Source organism: Macrobrachium rosenbergii, chromosome 50 (assembly GCF_040412425.1).
Source record: "Macrobrachium rosenbergii isolate ZJJX-2024 chromosome 50, ASM4041242v1, whole genome shotgun sequence".
NCBI lineage: Eukaryota > Metazoa > Arthropoda > Malacostraca > Decapoda > Palaemonidae > Macrobrachium > Macrobrachium rosenbergii.
The window spans coordinates 21,739,118-21,761,454 of NC_089790.1; the positions used below are offsets into that span (position 1 = coordinate 21,739,118).

Sequence of the window (22,337 nt, forward strand, 5' to 3'; positions counted from 1 at the left end):
AAAACACACTCGGAAGTGCGCCCTGTGCGTCCGTTAATGACACTGGTGATTTTGCCGACGAGAGTCAGCACGCCCAAACGCTGATTACAGCGCCTTCTTTAGTCCGCTAAGGGCGTGAGTAAGTTCCTGGAGCCAAGACTGAGTTGCCGTATGGGTCCGCTAATGGCTCCAGGACTACTCCGGAGGGTCACCACTGTAAGAGGTGCAAAAGAAACGAGCAGGTAAAAGTGACTGCTACTTTATTACAGATCCAGGCAGTTTATATAGCGGCAGACTGGCGTCAAGCCGCGAAAGACAATGAGATTGTGTGTGACCTGAGGTCAATAATAATTAACAATATGCAGCGAGCAAGTACAGTTTACAATATAAAAACAGACAGAATTCCAACGTGGATATAATCTTGATGCCTGCAAATAAAGAAACACAAGATACACAATTGATAATAGGTGATCAAATACATATATAGTTTAACTGATTGAAATCGCGTGACCTGGCACGTTAGGCGTGACTAATTGTATGGCGAAGAAACTGGGAAGTCACCATAGAAAACTTGCTCAGCGGAGACTTAGCGAATGACACGTTCACTGGAGACTCCGCTGACGGCTCTGTAGGTGACTTTAAAAGTTCTTAACTGTGCGGCACCTTTTAATTCAGCTGATTTTGCGATTCTCCAGTGAAGTAACAAACCTGATAATCTTATCAAAGTTGTACTGTATTTGTAAATAAACTTGTGCTGTATTTGTAAATAAACTCTTCAGGTAAATGATGCTTTAATCTGGTAATTTGTATTTTACAATTTATAATTAAGTGCATTGTATTGACATATGTACTTGGAGTCAATACATACTTGGACAAAATAAGTCAGGAAATGTTGATCCAAGGAACAATCTCTTATTAAAATTATCAAAATGTGTCATTTCAGTTTCAAAAATATCCCTGAAATTATGGTTTCTGAAGAAGAATGAAAGAAAGTTGACAGTATAGAGTGTATTTGTATATCTAAATGGGTATAACTGTAGTGTATTCTTTGGTGTTTTCCTGTCCCAGTTCCACGTCATTGACCTCTGTTGTGGCAAAATTGAACTTTTGCTGTGTTTGTAAACATGATTAATGTTCAATTTTGTCATCAGTATTGGCAGTGATTTCAAGTCTGATGGCAAAATGCTGGAACATGTCAAGGAATAGGCTGTGGTTAACACTTAAAATCCAGTCAGTTCTCCAGGTATCTTTTAAAAGTAAGGATAAATATCCCTATTTATTAACATTTACATGTGAGTTATCAATTAGCACTAACTTAAGGCTCCTGTCAGCTACAAAGTCAGTACTGTATGAAAATGGGCAACACTCGAGAATATATTCATCATAGTTAGTCTCTATTCTTAATGATTTTCATTTTCTATGAGGGTGAATAAGACCCATTTTCTGGAATAAGAAGTGGCATGGTCTCTGGTTTTGAAGTAAATGAAAACTGCAAAGTGGTGAGACAAATGTTTACACCAGATTTTTCTAACATCTCATCCACAAGGGCACTGGACATGGTTTTTATAACCATCATACTTCGGTTTGAGCAAAATTCTGGTGGTAAAAATTCAATGTTCACATCAGGTTTCATAAGACTAAACATCTAAGTAAAAGCTACGCAAGTATGAAATCTCAGCCATAAGTACAGTATTGTCATAAAAGGCTTGTCTTATTCAGGCAACATTACCTTTGCACTCTTCTCTTGAAAACCTGAAAGGGTCTGGCATTCTTGGGCAGTGGCAGAAAATGGGAGTCCATCTGGAAGAGCACAAGAGAAGTGTATAGGCTTTTCCTATCTTGGCAGTTGGGAGTCAGTTAAGAGAACACCTATCTGAGTCAGTTATGGAGCATTTAATGGGTTGTAATACCCACCTCTTGAGGTCATTACCTCCCTGGGACACTGCAATGCTGGCTCTGAGGGGTACAAAAAAAAAAAAATTTCTTTTGAACTACAACTAATACTGGAAAACTTATCTCTGGATTTTAAATTACACACACTTGACAGTTCTTGATTTTTTATCACCTTTTACATATAGAATTAAATGCATGATTACAAGATAGCTCAATTTTAAGTTCTAAATTTCATGTTGCCATAATTATGGGTTATTTTCTCTACCATTTATATAAAGGCTGTGTTACTATGGGTTATTTTCTCTACTATTTACATAAAGGCTGTCTATGTCATGGATTTCCTAAAGTCAATTGTACCAGTAAGTTCACAGCTGTTAAACTTTTTATTTTTTTCTTCAGGCTATTTTAATGCTTTACAGAGAGAGAATTATAATCAAAACAAATCTGTTCTTAAACTCAAATTACCTATCAATAACACACTTTTCAAGTTCCAATGTAACTTTCACAAACATTGACCCAACACAAATTTCAGCCATTTTGACAACAAAAAAAATTAAATTTTTCCATATTCTCTTATTGTGTTATATGTAACCTCTTATTCATAAAGAGAAAAGACCCTCTCAATAAAAGTCAAGTTTGTGTGATATAACACAGAGTTGAAAGAGAAATTATTACAACACAGATTAACAAAGCTAAAGTTACAAGTTCAATTCTCCTCTTGAGAAGTGAAACCTGAAGCAAACAGAATGAAGGAACTACCCAAGAGGGTAACATACCCGAAGCATGCAAAAATTACATGGCCTTAGGAAGAGTCTTGCATAACCTACCACGTACTTCACCAAAGTCATAACTATAAGAATTTCAAGTCAAAATTATTTTTTCCACTGACCAAATATCTTACTCTGGCCTAATTTGTGTTGTGCAAAGCACCAAACACCATAATCCCTAGTAGATGAAAAAGAAACAGTTCGGTCCAGACCAATGAGTCAACATTCCCAAATCTCACAGCTGGCCCAAAAGATATGCTCTTCTTGAACTATATTAGATCTTGTTTATTATGCTGCAACTTCAAAGTAATTTAATGACTAGATAAATTGAAAACAATTCTGACAATTTCTTTTCAACAAATACCCATGGGTCAGATTAGTGTGACCAACTCCAACAGGGGATAATATCGTTTCAATGTGGCATTATTTTTAGCATGAAGTACACCACAATAAGAGTTTTTGTTACATCACATTCATTATTCCACAGTGCTACTGGTAGCAAACAGAATTATTGTGTGTGTGTGTTGGTGGACCCAGTTGTGAGAGCCAAGGGATTAGGAGGGCACTTTGGTTTAAGTAACAGATTTGTAAATATAAAGAGAGGCATCTGTTATTCACGTACCCAATACTTTAACCTAGGTGGAATGGGGCCGGGGTGCTGCAACATGAACCAAGTTAAGAAACCCGAAGAGAAACCTAGAGAGCTCCTGGAATAGCGAATCTTTAAGAAGCCTATGACTCCAAAGGAATAATAAGGGTCAGAAGCTGGACTGCAACCCCAGCAAAAGTGGATGGCTTCTGAAAGGTGTGATAGATGAAAACCTCAGAAAAAGTGCCTTGCAAATCAAGTTGCAAGGGAAATGAAGATGAAGCAAGAGACTCCTGACATGGAAACGTCCTGTTATGGCCACTGGGCTTGAGGAATTGAAGTCAAATGAGACATCTTTAAGGTTAGTATGACTCAAAGATTAGCAAACAAAAAACCAAGTCGTCTACTTTTTTTTAACTGACCAGGAAAAGCAGAAATATGAGTTTTAACAACTTGAAATGCTGAACTTTTCACCAGCTTCAAGAAAAGGGTGGCAAACCTAGAAGTGAGACTTGCTGAAAAAAAAAAAAAAAAAAAGTTACTATGATTCAAAGATTAGCAAACAAAAAACCCAAGGTCTAACTTTTTTTAACTGACCAAGAATAACAAAAATATGAGTTTTGACAGCTTGGAAAAAAAAAAAACCAGAAGTGAGACTTAAACACACACACCACCACCAGACAGACCATCCAGTGAACATTCTTAATCCTCACAGAGCAGACTTGTTGACCCCCTGGATTTTCAAAACAAGAGTTGTGTCAAAGGAGGAATAGGAAGTATTTATTCTGTCAAATTCTACAGCACAGCCACGACTTCCGTGAGCAACTAACAAGAGAGAGTTTGTTCCAAAAAGAATTTGTTATAGTTGGAAGGAAGTCTGATCAACTATAGTTGATAGAAAACTGTAAAAGCCTGAAATGAATCTGAGATGATGAAATCATAAGTTAGCCACACAGAAACCAAGTAAACCTGAGGGACCCTGCACACAAACGCCAACAACAGGGGCCAAGTTTTTTCGTTTTCCCACTACAGTGGATAGTGGTGTCTTTGAAGTCACACAACACACAATAAGGCCAAGTTAGAAATGGTTTTGACAAAACAAGAAAAACATTTTGATAGAGCTGATACAATTTGCTGTGGCTCACAGAAATAATCTTACAATCTCACACAAAATAATAAATACATACTGTCTTAACCATTATTCAAAGTTAATAGCAGCCTACTAAAAACCACATCATTGGCAAATTAAGCATCACAATTGTCATATATATATATAAAGGAAAAAATTACCTACCAAAGCTAAATACGTAAAGTACATACAGTAATTGTATGAAAACCACTATAATGCAAAAATTAATCAATCAAATAACTGATGATGCAACCATTAATAAATGTAACATGTCACTGAAATGTACTCAAGATAAAAAATAGACTATACCACAATATTACAAATTGCTCCTTTTGCTTAAAAAAAATTATAAAACTACAGTACTAAAATAGAATCGGCACCTTTACAATGTATATACACTACTGTACAGTCATTTAAGAAGACCACAAAGTCACACTGCCAGATCCTTATAGAGTTTGCTAATGGATATGTTCTTAAATTATTATTAGCTCTATTGCTATGGGCTGGTCCAAAAGGTTTGTTTTCATTACCAAAATTTATTTTATTTAATAAATTGCAGTCTTGAAAATTTACATACTATGGATAATTAAAAAATGAAGAGGATTTCCACAGCAGATTTTTGTTTACAATATTTGATGTTTGCTGTTGGTTGACGTTTGGAAATTTACCGACAATGCATTTAACTTAAAACAGTTGACCTGCAATCTCTGTATATAGGGAATGGGCGGTGTGGGTTACTTATTATCCATGGATCAAATGTGTGTGACCAATTCACAGATAGGGTAGAAACTACACTTACTGCAACAAGGAATATTTTTTCTTCATGTTCGCATGGGCAGGAATTCAACCTAAAGTATTTCAACATTTACCATTAACTTTCACATTCTCGAATACCCAGTACAGCAAAGTCCTGTCCTAGTTCAGAAAAAGAAACTGATATGTAAACGTAAAGAATAAACTACAAAAGAGAAATAAAAACATAGGATAAATGATAACGGAAAATAACACAAATATGAAGCGAGACTGATATGTAAAGAATAAACTACAAAAGACAGAAACAGCAAAACGGGATAAAAAATAAATAATAAACTATGAATCCTGACAGACCAACAAAAAAGCACTTGTACCAAGTTGGAATTTCTGAAGTCAGCAATTCTATTGTAGGATTGAGATCATTTCACAATTTGGTCACAACAGGAATAAAACTTATAGAAAACAAGTAGGTATGGAGCCTCACAGGTCAAAAGGCAAGACTGATACATAATATTTTCTAATATGTGGCAGGTAGTATAATCTGCGAAGATCTTGATGCAAATTACAACTAAAATTACAAGATTTTTTTACATTATGCATGAGCTCAATGAACGACAGCGAACAAGATTAATATCAAGATCTAAGAATTTTAATAGAACTCCCATTTTTGTTCAAAAACAAGATTCAAGTCAGCTGCTGAATACAATATTCAAAACAGGGCAGAATAAAACATTTTCTCAGGATAGAAAGGACTAAAGAATGCTTGAAAACTAAGTGAATTTGCAACCAAGACTTACCTAAAATTCTAACGAGTTGTACACAGTTAAATATTGTTACTGAAAATTTCCATGTTGGCATTTAACATTGTTAAGAGGCTTAACTTCCAACCCCAAAATTTGCACAGAGCACTGATTGTAGTTAAATCTTAATTTCACAGAAGAGTTTAGCTTTGGAGAAACAGGTGGCATATTGAGTTTCTCTCTGCTCTGTTCAATGTCAAACAACACATCCAAACAGCAGTCATATCTGGTTTACTAAAAAAAAGTGTAGATTTGAGAATAGCCCACCATTTGTGTTTTCAAGTTGTGTAAAGTATTCATTTCCAGCTGAACCATTAACCTCTGAACCAAAGCTCTCACTTGGGTACAACAACTCTCTGTAAAATCAGATCTATTCCTTTTCCAAAGATTATAATCCTAGTTTTGCTCCAAGTAACCATGTCTGAAATCATATATGAACAAGACTTTACCTTTAATATGATTAATCAACAAACAACCAAAAATAAATTCACCTACTTAAATGTGTTTACAAAACAATAGACTCAACTTTCATATATTGTATAACTGTGACCAATAGAGGTAGATCACTCCAAATTTCTTTACTGTTTACTTTAGATTGATTATATTTATTACATACTGGACCTGAACAATTACCATACATCAAAAATTTGCCCACAACCAGATTCACAAGAAATGTCAAAAGCTCTTATACTATTACTATTGCCACCTTTAGAAGAAATGACAAATTTTTAAAGTAATTTGTACTTTTCCTAACATACACACCTGAAGTCTTGACATATGGGATTTACTTCCAGCGCAAGCTGGAGCCACCTGTTTAACTTAAAACAAGGTGGACATTGGCAGCTGGCTACTGACGGAAGGGAAGGAATAACTCCCATTCACTTTACCTTTTGGGCCAGAAAGCAGGAGGAGAGATGGCTAGAAGTGGGCTATCTATGTAGAGGCCTCAGGTTTGTATGGTAGGAAAAATACATATTACTTTAAAAATTTGTCTTTTGTTCCTACACGTATAAAAATCCTCGGTCTTTACACATGGGAGACTTACTCCTTGGTGGGAGGATTCAGAGCAAATCTCTGAACTGAATGGTAGTTTGCACCTGGAGACTCTTTTGCTGATCTGTCGAACATGTGATGTTCAACTGCCAGACTTCTGGGCTTTCAAATAAATGGAAGGTGATGTCATTGATTCAAAGATAGGCTTGAACCCATGCTAGAGAGAGGGTAGGAGTTGCATCTATTAATCCAAAAAGAGCTACATTATAGACAGGATACTCGGTCATCTACAACACTTACATGCACACCCGTCCAGCACATGACAGTTTGCTAACCGTCCCTTAGAAGGGCATAAAAGAGAAGGTAGGAGAGTGCACGTGCTCACGCACACATGGTGAGATGTTAGGGTGATCTAAATGACTGCTGAGCAGCCACCACAGAACCCAAGGAAAGAGTCCAAGGATCTATAGGCAATGTTCCGAAGGTAAAAAGGAGGCAAATGTGCTCTGTTGTGATTGCATTCCCGTCTTTAGTACCTGTCCGACGGGTTCTTCCCAACTGCTAGGGGAAGACCAAAGCTTCTGACCTTATGAAATCTAGCCTGAAACATACTGTTGTCCACCATGTCAGCTGTGGATTAAGTCCGTTTCATCATACATAAAGTCAAAAGAAATGGAGGTCCTAGACAATTTCTTGGCCGAGTCAAAAACAAAAATCAGTTGTCGGTACTAGTTAGAGGTGAAGTCGTTAGTAAAGCAAAAGGCCCTGAGGCACTTGGTAACCTTTAGGGTCCTTAGAAACCGAATGCTCATACACTGTTGATCTCCGATGAATCAGGCAGAAAGACAGGAAGTCGTAAGCCCAAGACTCAAATCACGGAAGCGAAAGACTTCTCTTAGATGCCAACAGCATCTGAAGTTCCTAGGAGGTCATACCCAATTACTGACTAGCCCCAACATCTCTAACCATGGATGTAAAAGACGACTCCTAGACATCAACAGCATCCGGTGTTCCCAGGAGGTCACCTATCCAAGTACTGACCAGACCCAACCGTTGCTAAACTTCACTGACCTGACGAAAAGCGATATTTTCAATGGTGTGGTCGATGCTTGTTATGCCCATGGTGTGTAAAGACAGAGCCGAACAGCAACAGCTTTGGTGTGTCGAGATTGAAGGACTAACCCGACTCTTCCTAAATCAAACAATTCTTCAAAACTTCAAGGTGTCAAGAGCAATTGTTGCTAATGCCGACCCTAGTGACCGAACTTGTCTGTCATACATCCATCAACCTGGAATGTGTCTTGTTGACCGCTGTGCTGAGTGTGTTACTGGAGTCCCGTGCACCTGTCCATCAACTGAGGACATGATAGGACTATTAACTTTAAAAATGAAAATAATAATAATAATAATTAAGAATTAAGCCGAGCAGCAGGCAGCAAAAGAGAGACATCTGTCTCAGACATGGCCAAAAGAAAAAGCAAATCCGTACCATCTGGATGGGAGGGATTCCTCCCCTTCCATCAGTAGCCAACTACCAATATCCACCTTGTTTTAAGTTAAAATGGTAGGATCCAGCTTGTGCTGAAAGTAAATCCTATATGTAAAGACCGAGGGTTTGTATATGTGTAAGAACAAACAGAATTTACCCACTCTTTGCCGAGTATTAAATTTCAAGAACAAATCCCCCAAGGAAAGTCCAATGATTTTAGCAATGTGATGAAATGGTCTTGTTCATGTAATTTTTATACAACAATGACCATCTGATTTTAAGGAAAGCTTTGAATCAAATTTCTTAACAAGACTGGCATATGTGTGTGTGTGTGTGTGTGTGTGTGTGTGTGTGTGTAATCAATAATCCTTACTTCTCCAAACTGAATAGCTGTTTCAGTTATTTACATGCTGTTCAGTGCACTAGAAGACAAAGCCAGCTTCAATCCATATCCTAAGGCACTCACATATTTCAAGCCTAAAGCACACACATTTCAATTACAGTTTTTGCTCTTTGCAATAATGAGCCACAGAGGGAAACTGTTGGTCTCTGATGATGATGCTGAACAACACAGTATACGTATTATCTTCCTATAACCTGTAATGTAAGAAAAGACAACTGTTATACTCTGTAGATTTCCATACTGCGACAGGATGACTACTAAAAAGTCCTGCTTTTATAAGACAAGCCATCACCATAACTTTTAATTATCAGTCGGTACAAAATTTTTATATGAACCACCTAAACCAGAACTCTTCCTGTGGAAAGACATCAATAACACCATAGGATTAGAATACAGCATATTTATTCATAGAATACACAAACCTCTTGTTATATTGTACTTATGCTCAATACCCAAGGAGTAGCAGTTAGCCCTTTGCTTCGAAAGAGGAGAGGATTCAGCAGTTTTCCCTCAAATGATTAAGAACAATGTCCCAATATAAGGAACAGCCTCGATCTGTACTCTATTTGGTTTAAACTGCCTGTATAGTTTGCATGCCAGGGTTTCACGGTATTGTACAGTATTTCAATTTTTCTTGAGTGACAACAGCCATAAATGCCATCACATTCAAGAATATATACTGACATTTAACTTCAACTTTGATACATAACTTTCTCTATCACAGAAAAATTGTAGTGTCTAGGCAAGCTTTGTTGGAAATAAGGCTGATTTCTTTTTATGTAATTCACTGTCATCCTGTAACAGACTCCTTGTATACAGCCATTACCGGTCCCTAACAGACACAACCATTTGAGGTAGTGTAATTCGTGGATACTGCTCATCATCGAGAAATGTCATTAAGCTCAAGGATTATGGTCACTATTAACACTGTGAAATTGGGCTTCTTTCTGCTGTATGGGTATGCTGCACAATTAAAAAATATATGTGCACTACAGATCTGTATGATCAGTGATCCCTTTACATCTGACTTGGTATTTTCTACAGTCATCAAAAGCCACCGCAGGTGTTACACAATTCTAAGCAACTGGAATTTATTCACACTCTTCTACACAATAAAACATAAGGATATCATTTCAACTTATCCACAGAAGTTACGTTAAACTAACACCACATAAAAAGGAAATGGGGTCCAGATTCTTTTTAACTTGTTAAAATACTTGATCTCTTACCAGAGTAGTTGCACCAGACAGACCACAACTTATTTAGCTCTTACAGGGCTGGCTCTAAGGCTTTGTCTTTGTTAATAATAGTTTAGATATACTACTGAACTACAGCATTTTATAAATATTATAACTGGGTTAAATGAAAACAATGGGATTCCTATGCTTCAGTACAACACTTGGGCTTCAATCACAACTTTCTGCAAAAAACTAGTAATAGTTCAAAGGTACCATTTACTTCAATTTGTAAAAAAAAAAAAAAATAAATAAATAAATAAATAAATAAATAAAATAAATCACCACCACTTTATTCCTTTTATGCTAGCGTCAAAATCCTGAAAGACCAATTAAACTAGCTGAACAAGGCTTAACAATTGGCAAGACATGTCTACTTTAACGGGTCACCATTCCACATGCGCAGCATTTACTCCTTAACTCAAGCCTGCACACCAAACATGTGACAATCAAAGGATGAGTGCACTCTCAATACATTGGCAATTTTTGTACTCAAATATACCCAGCATGCAACAAATCTGCAAGACATCTAGTGAATAAAATAGCACAAATAGTTTCAGAAAATCTAACAGCCATACAATGTCCAAAAGATCAGTTCAAAAAGACCTGCATTCCTTAGGATCTAATGATCCTTGGAGCTGAAATTCAAAATGTAAAGACAGTACCTCTCTCAAATGCTCTTAACAAAATACTGTACCGCCCTCAACAAAGGAGACAAACTGTGCATATGACATTCATTAATTCTTGCAACCTGAAATGACCAAGTGCCTTCTAGAACATCTTAGTTCCGGGTTCAATCTAAAGTTCTAAAAAATGACAAGATACTCTACATGCCAGCATGAAGACATAGCCTACGTTTCCTTCATATTAAATCCTCCAATGAAGGAATAAAATTATGCTCAACTTGACATGATTATCACAGCATTTACATTCTTCAAATAACATTGTTTGGTTAGTTCTTTAAATTGCACACAAATTTATATATTGTTTAAAAATGTTCAATAAAAGTGAATAAGTAATAAATTTTGAAGTGGCTAAGACATGTAGCATCCAGAGACTGGGAAGTAAAGCGCTGAGAATTCATCATTGTAAATTATTTTGGTGTGATTAAAAGAGGAACAATTAGTTATGAAATTACTAGATTTGGAAACTGGATACCGAGCCGTGGAACAACTTAGAAAACCAAAGGGAAGACACAGATAAGAGACCTGGACCACTTAGGAATAGGTCAGGAGGAGTCCAAGACAGAACAGTACAGAGAGCGAGAAGTCATTCACACAACCCCGTGAAGGGGAAGGAAAAAAAAAAAAAAAAAAAAAAAAAAAAAAAAAAAAAAAAAATTCAAGTTTCATTCATAATACAATGTTCCATACCTAATTGACAGTTGCAGGTTAATTCAATATACTTATTAACAAGCACCCTGTACTATGATAGAAAAAAGGTTTTGTAGGGTTGCAAGTAGGCTACATTTTTGTTTTTCCTTTCCTGACAAAGCATGTCATTTATAATGACACATGAGTACATCTAGGTGACAAAGGTATACAGTAATTAAATCTTTTGAAGAGCATATGATTCTATTTTACAGGAAATTAATGGAGAACTTTCCTAAACTTCTCATAGAAATGAAACATTTAACTATGGAAAATGCTGATCTACAGTGCTCATATGCTTTCAACAGTTCTTACAACCTACACTGCATGAGTAGCTAATGGGCTCCTTTCCAATTACCAACAGTAACTTTGTTGGTTCTGGCATGTCTTGCAAATGTGTCACACATCCTTGAAAACAGAGCCCCTTAAGATCAACCTTTGACAACTGGGAGCCCAGCCTATACCAGAGGTGGGACTATGACCTGTCTCTGAACATGGTACCTGCAAGGCCACACCTTAATTCACCACAATATGACCAAAGGGCCACACAGAGTAACATTTCTGATGTACAACAAGGCAATTACTGTGCCACAAACACAGCCATTAAAAAACAAGAATAAAGAACAGCAGAAAACTATATGTAAACAGCTATAAAACCTGATGCACCAACTATAAGGGAATGCCACTACTCTCAACTTGGATGTAAGGTCTTCAAGTATTAGAGACCTTATTCATTTAAGGACATCCCCTTTTACCAACAATGATAATTTTTCTTCGATCCAGTTTTCCACAAAACAGAGCAGTTCCAAAACTGTTATACTTTCACCTAATATGTGCATCCATGAAAAATAATTTTTTTTTTTTTTACTTTTTGAGTGCATTTCCTGTACATAAATGCACACTAAACTGCATCCATATTTCTTCTCTTAGTGTTGAGAGGAATAATCAATACCAAGAAAAATGAGTTTTCATAATAAAACTAATATTGTAATACTTACCTGAACACCTGAATTCGCCCTTAATCCCACTAGCCCGAACAACTCTTATTACCAATCCCACTAGAGATGGCAGCTCACCAATCTGCTCTGCATAGGATATCTATTTAGTTATACAATCACCATATCAATCGAAGCTTTTGGTTAAGAGACCTGCTGGAGAGTACTTCAATTGCCAGTCAGGTCTGTACTGTCTCGGTCTGTCGACCTCCCATGTGGTTCTTCAGAACCTCTCATGTACGGAGGAGTATGATGAACCTCCCATGTGGCTATTCAGAGCCTCTCATGTATGGAGGGGAATGAAGCAGTGTGCCGAGCCGCTGACCCTCCGCCATCTAGGTTGCAGATAAGGCCCGATGACCAACAAGCAGAGAAGTATCTCAGCGTTGACAAAAGATCCTAGCCTACTACAGCACCCCCTTGGACTCTCATAGGGAAACTATCAAAGACTAAGATACTTAAAACGTACTAAACCTAAGTTCATGTGATTATCCTATCACTGTCGCCTACGATTCTAAAGACTAAAAGGAATTCCTCTATCTGGTTAACCTAAGAACCTCCGCACTAAGTGAATACCACCTCAGCTAAATGAACGCACCCTAGATAATAGACTTCGCTGCTACACGTGGACTAAGAGAATAACCCTCGGATGAGGCGAATTGAACATCTCTTAAGAGAATAACCCTCCAATGAGGCGAATTGAACATCTCTTAAGAGGAAGTAAACACAGATGGATTTCCAAGTAGCTACCTCCAGAATAGAAGACACCGAATGATTCCATAGAAAGGATGATGAAGTGGACATACTCCGAACACCGTGCGCTCGGGGAAATACAAAGCTGAAGACGATGAAGAACAACTCTGAGAAGCCTGGGAAATCACCTCCCTCAGAAAGTAAGTAATCACATTCTTTGACATCGGAAGGGAAGGATTCCGCGGAGACAAGAAGTGTATACAGAAGTGGATGGAGTTTCCCAACCTTTGATAAATAGACTAATGCTAAAACCGGACATAAAGACATCTCCCCTGGATCGCTAGCAACGAACACTTGCAGAAAAAGAACTTTAAATGAACGAGGCAGAGGGTTAACCTCCGACTCCGTCTTTGCCACAAATTCCGGAACAAAGACAAATACGTAACATTTCTTGCATACGAACCCAACCTAGAAACTGCCTAAAGCTCTCCCAACCCTCTAGCTGTAGCTAAAGCCGTAAGAAAATGCAACTTCTTAGTCAGTTGTCTTGACATTATAGCTGCAATGGGTTCAAAGGCAGGGGAACGCAAGAAAAAATTTATAGTGGTTCCAGCAAGTCCCATGGAGGGCCCCGATTCAGCAAGACAGGACGTTCAATCTTGAAAGAACTTAATAAATCATCGATTATCTTACTACTAGAGATTTCAGGAAGGTGGAAACTAAATGTACAGCTAAGTGTTGAGGGTAGTTAGCAATTGCCGAATACGAAAGTCCCTTGACTTTCTAAAGGAATACAAGAAAATCAGCTATTTTGGCTATGGAAGGTCTAAAGATGGAATGACCTTCTTTATGACACCAACCTCTATACCTTGTCCAGCTGAACCTGGTAAGGCTTACGGGTTGCTTTCTCAAGCTGAAAGAAAGCCGACTAGCCCCAGCTTTAGGGAGTCCAGACGGTCTAACTGCTCTCTCCACAGTCACCCTGAAACTAGGTTCAGCACGCGAGGGTTTGGATGATAATGGTGAGAATGCGGTCGTCTGAGAAGATCTTTCGCATAGGTAGGGACATCGGAACTTCCGTAAGGAGCTCAGGAGTTCCGGAAACCAAGCATGTTGGGGCCAGCAAGGAGCTATTAGAGTCATAGATGTCTTGACACACTCCCGCAATTTCCTTATTACCTGATGAATGAGACCGGATGGAGGAAAGCATACACCTGCATGTGATTCCAATTTGTAACATCACATCAGTGCCTATTGACTTGGGGTCCACCATTGGTGAGAAATAAACTGGAAGATGATGGTTTAATCACGTTGCTAATAAGTCCACAGTTGCTGGCCACCTCTGGAGAACCTGACATATTACTTCATGAGCCAAAGTCCACTCTCCCAATACCTGACAGGAGTGGCTTAACGAATCGGCCAATACGTTGAGACTCCCCGATACGAATTGGGGAAGAAGAGACACTTTTTGTTCTTTGCACCCTCTCAGGATTCTGTGCTATAGTCCTGAGTTCTGTTAATCTTGGCAACGATGAAGAGTCCGCAAGCGAACCACCCTAACCAGAATGCTGAACACCCACACCTAATCGGGTACCCGGAGCTGAATCCGCAGGGAAGAAAAGAAGGCTGAACCGAGAAACCTGGAGCTAATTCCCCACTGTTACCAAGGGGAAGACGAGAGTAGCCGAACCCACATTACTAAACCCTGGGGGAGGATGCACTAATGAAACCGCTTGCAGAGGGACAGAAGAAGATGGAGGGAGAATGAAAGAGGTAGAAGCTACCCTCAGAGTTTCCGCCGTGGAAAAGGCAGGCGATGAAAGCCGCGGACCGCTTGAAGAAGGTACCGCAAGCCCTGCCAAAACCATGAAGCACAAACCAGAACGGGAAGCGACAGGCAAACCCTGTGAAATACCTGATATTACCATAACAGCCGCTTGAAGCGGAAGCAATGGGTTACGCATACCCGAAGGGATGGAACATGAAACGCCTGAAGCCAAATTCTGCTGAAACTGTGCTTTCACCTGTCTGGAAGCTCCTCCTACTGGAGAAGACTGTGCTGAAGAAGGAAAGGTGGAAGACTGAGGAATAACAGACGCATTAAAAAAAAAAAAAAAAAAAAAAAAAAAAAAAGTTACCTGAGAAGAGGAAAGCCAAAGTTGGAGGAGGAGGGAAAACAGAAGATGCGGAAGCTGCAGGAAACACCGGAACAGAAGAGGAGGAGGTCGAAGAGGAGACTGAAAAAGGAGCAACAGAGATGTTGGGAGCAGGAGATGAAGCGACAGATAACCCAGAAGAAACCTTAGAAACGAAGGGACAGAAAGTACACCGAATCCAGCCCCCCTCGATAATCCTGAAACATATCCGACATGAATTCTGGGCACTCCTGTGTCACATACACTCCAGTGTTAGAGAAACCATTCAAAAAACCAACCTCTCACCAAAGGTCTGTTTGAAAGACCCAGCAAATCCGCCTTATATTCTGCCACATGTAAATGCAGGTCCACAAACCACTTTTTAGAAGCCGAAAGGACACACCAGAATCCGCTTTACTAGAGGGAGGAGTAGAAAACACAGGGTAGAGGGAAACAGTCAGAAGTGAGTTAGGAGCTAGAGCAGAAGGATTCTGCACCACCGGAACTGAAACACTGACTTGAGACTTTGAGCCAGACTGAAAAGAAGTGATGGTGAAACTTTTGCCGGAGCACAAAAACCACTCGAACCCGAAACTGGAACCCGTCCAGAACGACTCTGCACCCTTAATACCTTCTCCTCACTACCTAACCCAGACCTATCCTCCTTTATCACACCTAGATCTTGACCCTATCATTATCAACATTAAATTTATCAATACTACAAGGGGGTTGGGGGGTCCTTCACTGCCTGCTCCGCGGCAAGGGGGCTGGCAGAACCTACCCACTCAGAGGCTTGCGGTTCTACCATTATCCTCAGCACCTGTTAGGGCTGGTTCTGGAAGAGGCAGGGAGCTAGACATCCCAACACTACTACTATCCCTATCTGAGAGATGTTGGAACGACTAGCTATTGAGTTTCCCATACTACTTGCAATCCTGCAATCCTATCCTCTATCTGTTTGACTAACCCTGAACTCGCTAAATCCATCAACTGATCTGTAGCAGAAGCCTGAGATACTTGAGGCAACGAAGAATCTAACCGACGTTTGCCGCCCTTACTAGCCAAAGATTTGCGATGACGAATGTAATCCTCCATCTCTTGTGCCTTTCAATGGGAACAGTCATCGCAATGAGTCTGCACATCACACTTAACCTTCCTACATACCTGACAGAATGTCTATCATGTCTCAAGGTACTCATCTGTCTCTTGCAGAAGCAGCAGCGATGAGCGCCAGCATCCACAGTCATAGGGGCAGTCAAGGTCGATGTCAAAGCCGATGGCGTGGTAGTAGAAGGTGAAATAGCCTATGATGACCAACGAGACCGGGAACCAGCGAGTCCAAATCCAAAAGACGTTCCATGTCGAAGATATCCAGAAAATCCAGGAGAAAAACTGTTAAAACACAATCCAGGTCTTCACCAAAGTCCAAAATACAGAGAGTAGTCAGGCAATAGGATTAAAACCTCGCACTGCAGAAGGAAACACCCTTCCAGCAGCGCGAACAAAAAGCAACTGACTTAAGTGAGCGTGACAGCAAACCTGTGTCAGCGTTCGCAACTGCTTGTTATGGTAGCTCATGTGACAAGATTTTACCTGCAGTGTTGGTAATGCTGGCTGTTAAAATTCCCATTAGTGGGATTGGTAATTGAGAGTTGTTCGGGCTAGTGGGATTAAGGGCGAATTCAGGCATTCAGGGAGCGTATTGCAATAGACAAATTAAGACTACACGCTGGTAATATTTAGCCTTGCGTACTGTACTACACTTGTCTATTCTTCCCTTCTTAGTACTCACATTTCCTTTCACAGCCTTCTTCCCTAGTAATCTGTATCACAAACACAAACTCTTATTTACTAAATTATTTCAAGGAAACAAACTTTACAACATGGAGCAGGTTAATGGAAACTGTACCCTATCGTGAACTTCATGGAATGATTTTAAGGGAGCATTCATACCATGCATGATTCATATTATTGTCTGTAAACCAAGACAACTGCACAATTTTTGGAAAGCCAAGAGTATACTTTAAAAGCAAAATGTTACTAAGAACATACTTTACCAGTACTCACTCTATAATCCCTGTAGGCCTATATTGTCACTAAGCCAGATTCATGGATATAATTCCTTATTCTTTGGAAAGGGACACATCAATAAACGTACAGTTGGACTTCATCTGCTATGATCATTTACAGGCCTGGGCTGCCATAGGATATAGTACCTGAAATGGAAAAGTAAAATCTTCTAGCCATCTTCAAATGAAATGTAAATTGGAGCACCCTTCAAAATAAACAGCAGAGAATACAGGTTTTAGTTCAGTTTGAAATCTTAAAAATAAACCCTGAGCCCGCAACTATGTATAAATCATCAAAATAGCTTGCTGAGACCACAGTCACATGTATAAACACTCATAGGGCTTATCCAAAGAATTCACTCTGGAATGAGACCTAGAAACAGGAGCAGGGCAAAACTAAATATGTTGGACAGCCCATATGAGTAAGAATAAAAGGAATGAATGACAAGTAAGACAAAGTGACATACTGAGGGCCTAGGAAGGGGTGGTGCAAAGAATCTTCATTATCATTTATGTGCCAAGCAAAGCACACTAATGGGTAGCATTATTGTGATAAATATTAGTTTGCAAGAATTATGTCTATACAATATTTTCTGGTAAATTTTTACAACAGTTCCAACTCCATTTTTCTAAAGTAATTATGTATTTTCATGTGTGTTTTAATGTGTTCTGAATGGTTATGATAGTAATACATTGGGGAAATGAGTTGTTTTTGAGTTACTAGCCTATACACCCCTACTACATCCAACAAGGTTGGGGACCCTTTGGGAATGGGGGGTTTTTAGGTGGGGCAAATCACCATTAACACAAAACAGCATTTGAATTAATGAATAAAATGAGGTAAATCATAGCATACCTAGCAAGCCATAGTCAGGCAACGTAGGCTAGTGTAATGTAGCCTAACATTCCTTAACCATAAGGGGGTGGCGGAACGGCGCTTCGCGCCTTATCCGCATTTATAAAAACCTTGGCAGGCTTGTATATACTGGCAAGAGGTAATGTTGCGCTGCATGCGCTAGCCACAGGGGTTACAGAAGCTAAATCATGTTACAATATTTTAAAAATTATAAATTTACCTTAATTGGATGGACACAAACGTTTTGATGGGTTATATCCAGAACAAGACGGTTGTGGCTCATCTACAGTGTCCTCGTCGTCATCATCAGAAAATGATTCCCTAGGTGGTGATGGTGGCTGAGTGTCACAAAGGTGGATATAATTTAGCAGCTTCAAGTAAAAATTGGTGTAAAACTGAACTGTACTGCTGCAGGTAACACTCCATGTTGTCTTTAAAAATCAGTGCATCGTGGTTCGTTTTCAAAGAAATCGTGAATTAAGCGAAAATAATCAAAGTTACAAGACGAACACAGACTGGACATAACCTCACCCTATGACAGACTTGGACCAAATGACAAGCGAAAATGTCCGACACCTGTAAGATTTTCACTAGGTCATGTGACTCCCAGATAACACGTAACTACCCACAATGCAATTTTAAGAGGGAAAAATTTCGCATCAGAACCACAATGCAGTTCTAAACAAAAACAAACTCGCATCACAAAACACTTAAAATTTTTCGAGGATGGGGATTATATAAACATTCATATCTTGGATATGGTGAATTTCCCCTAAAAGTGTTCAGAGACAAAGTTTAATTATTTTTTTATGCAAAATGTATCTATAATACTATAATTATTATAGAATGAATTGGAACTATTGTAAAATAATACCTATTTTTTCTTTCTTTTGTTGAGATTCGAAAGATAAAAAAATCGCATAAGGATGTTTGGACCGAGAACGAACATTAGCCCTTACTTCTAACTACCTTGGTAGGTTAGAGCATGATTTACCCCAAGGGCAAAACTGTAGACTACCACCACACCCCACTGGTTCGGTAACTACCAGTTTATATGCAAAATAGGTGTCGTGTTTGGCACCAGCCTGGAGGGGTTACAGTAAAAACAAAAGATGGTAAAAATCATTAACATAAAAAGACATATAAACAAAACCATGAAATGGCAGTTGACATTCCAGTTGGCGGCTGGTGGGAATCTGGCTGAGGCAGTAGTCTTCAGTTTTACCTGCCCATAGTATCACTTTTTTTTTTTCTTAATGTTAAGTCTTACTTGTTAGAAAAAAGATTTCTTGCTCCCCAGGCTAGCCTATGTATTTGGTTACAGAAACAAATTGTAATTATATCAATATCACACTGATTTGTATTAGCACATTTTTCTCATCGTTACCTATAATGCAGTATGTTACATAATCGTGAGAAAATTACAGAGGTAGGCCTTATGAGAAATTTAGGTTGGCCATATTTAAGGCACTGTCCAATGAAGTTTAGGTTAGGGTACCCTAGACACTGTCTTGTAGCGTAAGATTCGAGTAATGAGGGCTAGACTTGAATGTGATCCATAGCCTATTAGGTTAGGTTACCCTTCTGATGCTATTTACTTTGTGATCCACAATCTTTGTTAAATGTGTAGGACAAAATTACAATCCTCATGCAACAATTACTGAAGAACCATCGGGTAATGAGAAATTGGTACTTGTGGTGGTAATTCTAAGCCGGCTGTCCGCGGTGAGCTAGACTGTGGCAATTGGCATTTTTCTATGTTATTTTACTTGCTTTACAAGAATTTAAAGTAATATTTTGTCGCCCGGTTGTAACTAAACTGTGATTGACCTTTGAAGACTACATGACTTGAATTTCCTAACGCAGGGTAGGTCTAAGCTGGCATTCCGCGGCAAGCCCGGACCCCCCCCCTCCATAGCTAATACGGCAAAATTGTAACCAGTAAACACCTCTAGGGTACGTTATGTTGGTATTTTTAGGGGTGTTTACTGGTTACAATTTTGCCGTATTAGCTATGGAGGGGTGGGGGGCTTGCCGCGGAATGCTGGCTTAGACCTAACCCTGCGTTAGGCAATTCAAGTTGCGTAGTCTTCAAAGGTCAATGACAGCTTAGTTACAGCCGGCCGACAAAATATTACTTTAAATTCTTGTAAAGCAAGTAAAATAACAGAAAAACGTCAACTGCCATAGTCTAGCTCACTGCAGACAGCCGGCTTAGAATTACCCTTGTGGTATGAAAAACAAAACTTCTAAAGTGAATGAGAATTGATAAAATACCAAATATAGAAAAAAACACAAGAGCAGCAAGTAATACAATATAGCCTAGTTCATATATGGGTAATCAATAGGTAGTTATTTTTTGGAAGACTCCAGCCACCTCCCTCTTTATAACTTATATTTTTCTTGGGTAAAACATCGAAACAAAAAATTTCTTCTCAATAATAATATTCGCAAACGCTTCATAACAGAAAAATAATTATGACAATACCAATACCCTTCCCCAACCCCCTCCATACCTATGGCAAAAATGTAACCAGTGCACACTCCTAGGTTACGATAGGTTGGTGTTTTTAGGTTCTTTTAGTGCCCTATCATTTCCAAGCCATTTCTGCATGAAAACCCCAAATTGAGTTGTCATGTAAAACTGGCTAGCTGGCGCCTTTCGAAATGGCTGGCCGAGCCTTCGAAAAATTACCCAATAGGCTACATACCCTTTTCTGTACTGTTTAGCCGCAAAATTAATATAGGATATCTTCGTGCGGCCTTCTTTACATTTCCCCTATCCTCTGTATGGCACTAAAGACGTCGTGAAGTTGCGTTATTGAGGCACCTTGGCATTTGTGGGGTCCGTTATGGTGTTTAAGCAACCGGTTACACTTCTCCCTGCTGCTGCCAGACTTTCCTGTGTGTAATACTTATTTTGCAGGTTACGTGTTACATACCGCATTAATTTACCTAATATATTCATTAAAAAACTTCCAAAAGTACCTGGAAGAGACTTGTTTCAGTGTATTGAAGTAAAACAACAATCGATCACACAACAAAGTAACAACACAGGCACCCTTACTCTGACTTCATTCAAGTTTGCCGGCTATCTAAAGTGATGAGTGACAGCCTGATAGAGTGATGACGTTCTTTGAATCAGTGGACGGCTGATATATCAACCGAATAAATGAGCTATGCAGTGATCTTAAAATAGTAAAAACAAATGTTACACATATATTATAAAAACAAAAATTTGTTCATCAAAAACTTACGAATTCTTCCTCATAATTTTTATTATATGAATACCTTTCTAAAGACTTTATAACTTTTTCGTATTTAATTTTAGGCTCCTAGTAATATTAGAACAATTGGGGGCGGGGGGAGGGGAACGCCGCTATAGACATCTATTGCTTGTTAATGTAACTATAAAATAAAAAAAAAAATGACAAATAGTAACTGACAACTTTATTTGTTGACAATGAAGACTTAACCTTCGATATTACTTAAGATATGAGAATTTATCAAAGTGATATAAGAATTATATTCAAAAGAAGATATTTCTATTTTATTTGATCCTAAAGATTATTGATTAGTACCCCAGAAAATTATAAAATAAACTTAATTAAAAACATCACATAGCAACTATTGTCATCAGGCCTTTTTGCAATAGACAACTATTGTTTAATTTCTATTATAGAATAACTAATCTTGATTTAATGAGCAAGATATAGTATACTTTACAAATGAAATATTATCTAGTGGTAATCAGTACCAGTAATGGTGTGTATTAATTAAAAATCAGAAATTACTAAAGATACTTTGCCAATAGCATTTGGTAGCACTTTCAAGGCGACGGATTGTGAAAGTTGATGTTGAGCTTACAGTCAAACACTACGTAATCTCTAAAAAAATAATTAAACAGACAATACTGGGGCATAAATTTGCGCAAAATTAAGTATTCATAAATATAAAGCATTCAAGGTGTAAGATATTGCTGAAAAACTTAAATTTTGAGGCGTTCCTCATCAAGTTGTCCTGTGGAACAATGTGCACACATCATTGGAATGGGAAACAGAACTAAAAAGTAAACACAGCAATGTTGAAAAATTCATCTAGAAAATGAAATTAAGGTTGATCAGATGGATACCAAACGATTATAGATTACATACATAAGTATTTAAATGAGTCAGAACTAGGTAAATGA

At 38.4% G+C, this 22,337-nt stretch overlaps 1 long non-coding RNA gene across 3 annotated transcripts; it reads right to left on the reverse strand.

Annotated features, from left to right (window-relative positions):
• Positions 1 to 1,808: 1,808 nt before the first annotated feature.
• Positions 1,809 to 21,338, reverse strand: LOC136832743 (uncharacterized). 3 transcript variants are annotated; one of them, XR_010851303.1, is made up of 5 exons: positions 21,216 to 21,338; positions 20,860 to 21,050; positions 17,291 to 17,439; positions 8,766 to 8,989; positions 1,809 to 1,935 (listed from the first exon to the last, which is right to left on the reverse strand). It is a non-coding gene; the product is annotated as an uncharacterized lncRNA (long non-coding RNA). The 3 variants fall into 3 exon arrangements; XR_010851302.1 differs by lacking the exon at positions 1,809 to 1,935 and adding an exon at positions 2,023 to 6,331; XR_010851301.1 differs by lacking the exon at positions 1,809 to 1,935 and having other exon boundaries at positions 2,023 to 8,989.
• Between the last annotated feature and the right edge of the window lie 999 nt (positions 21,339 to 22,337).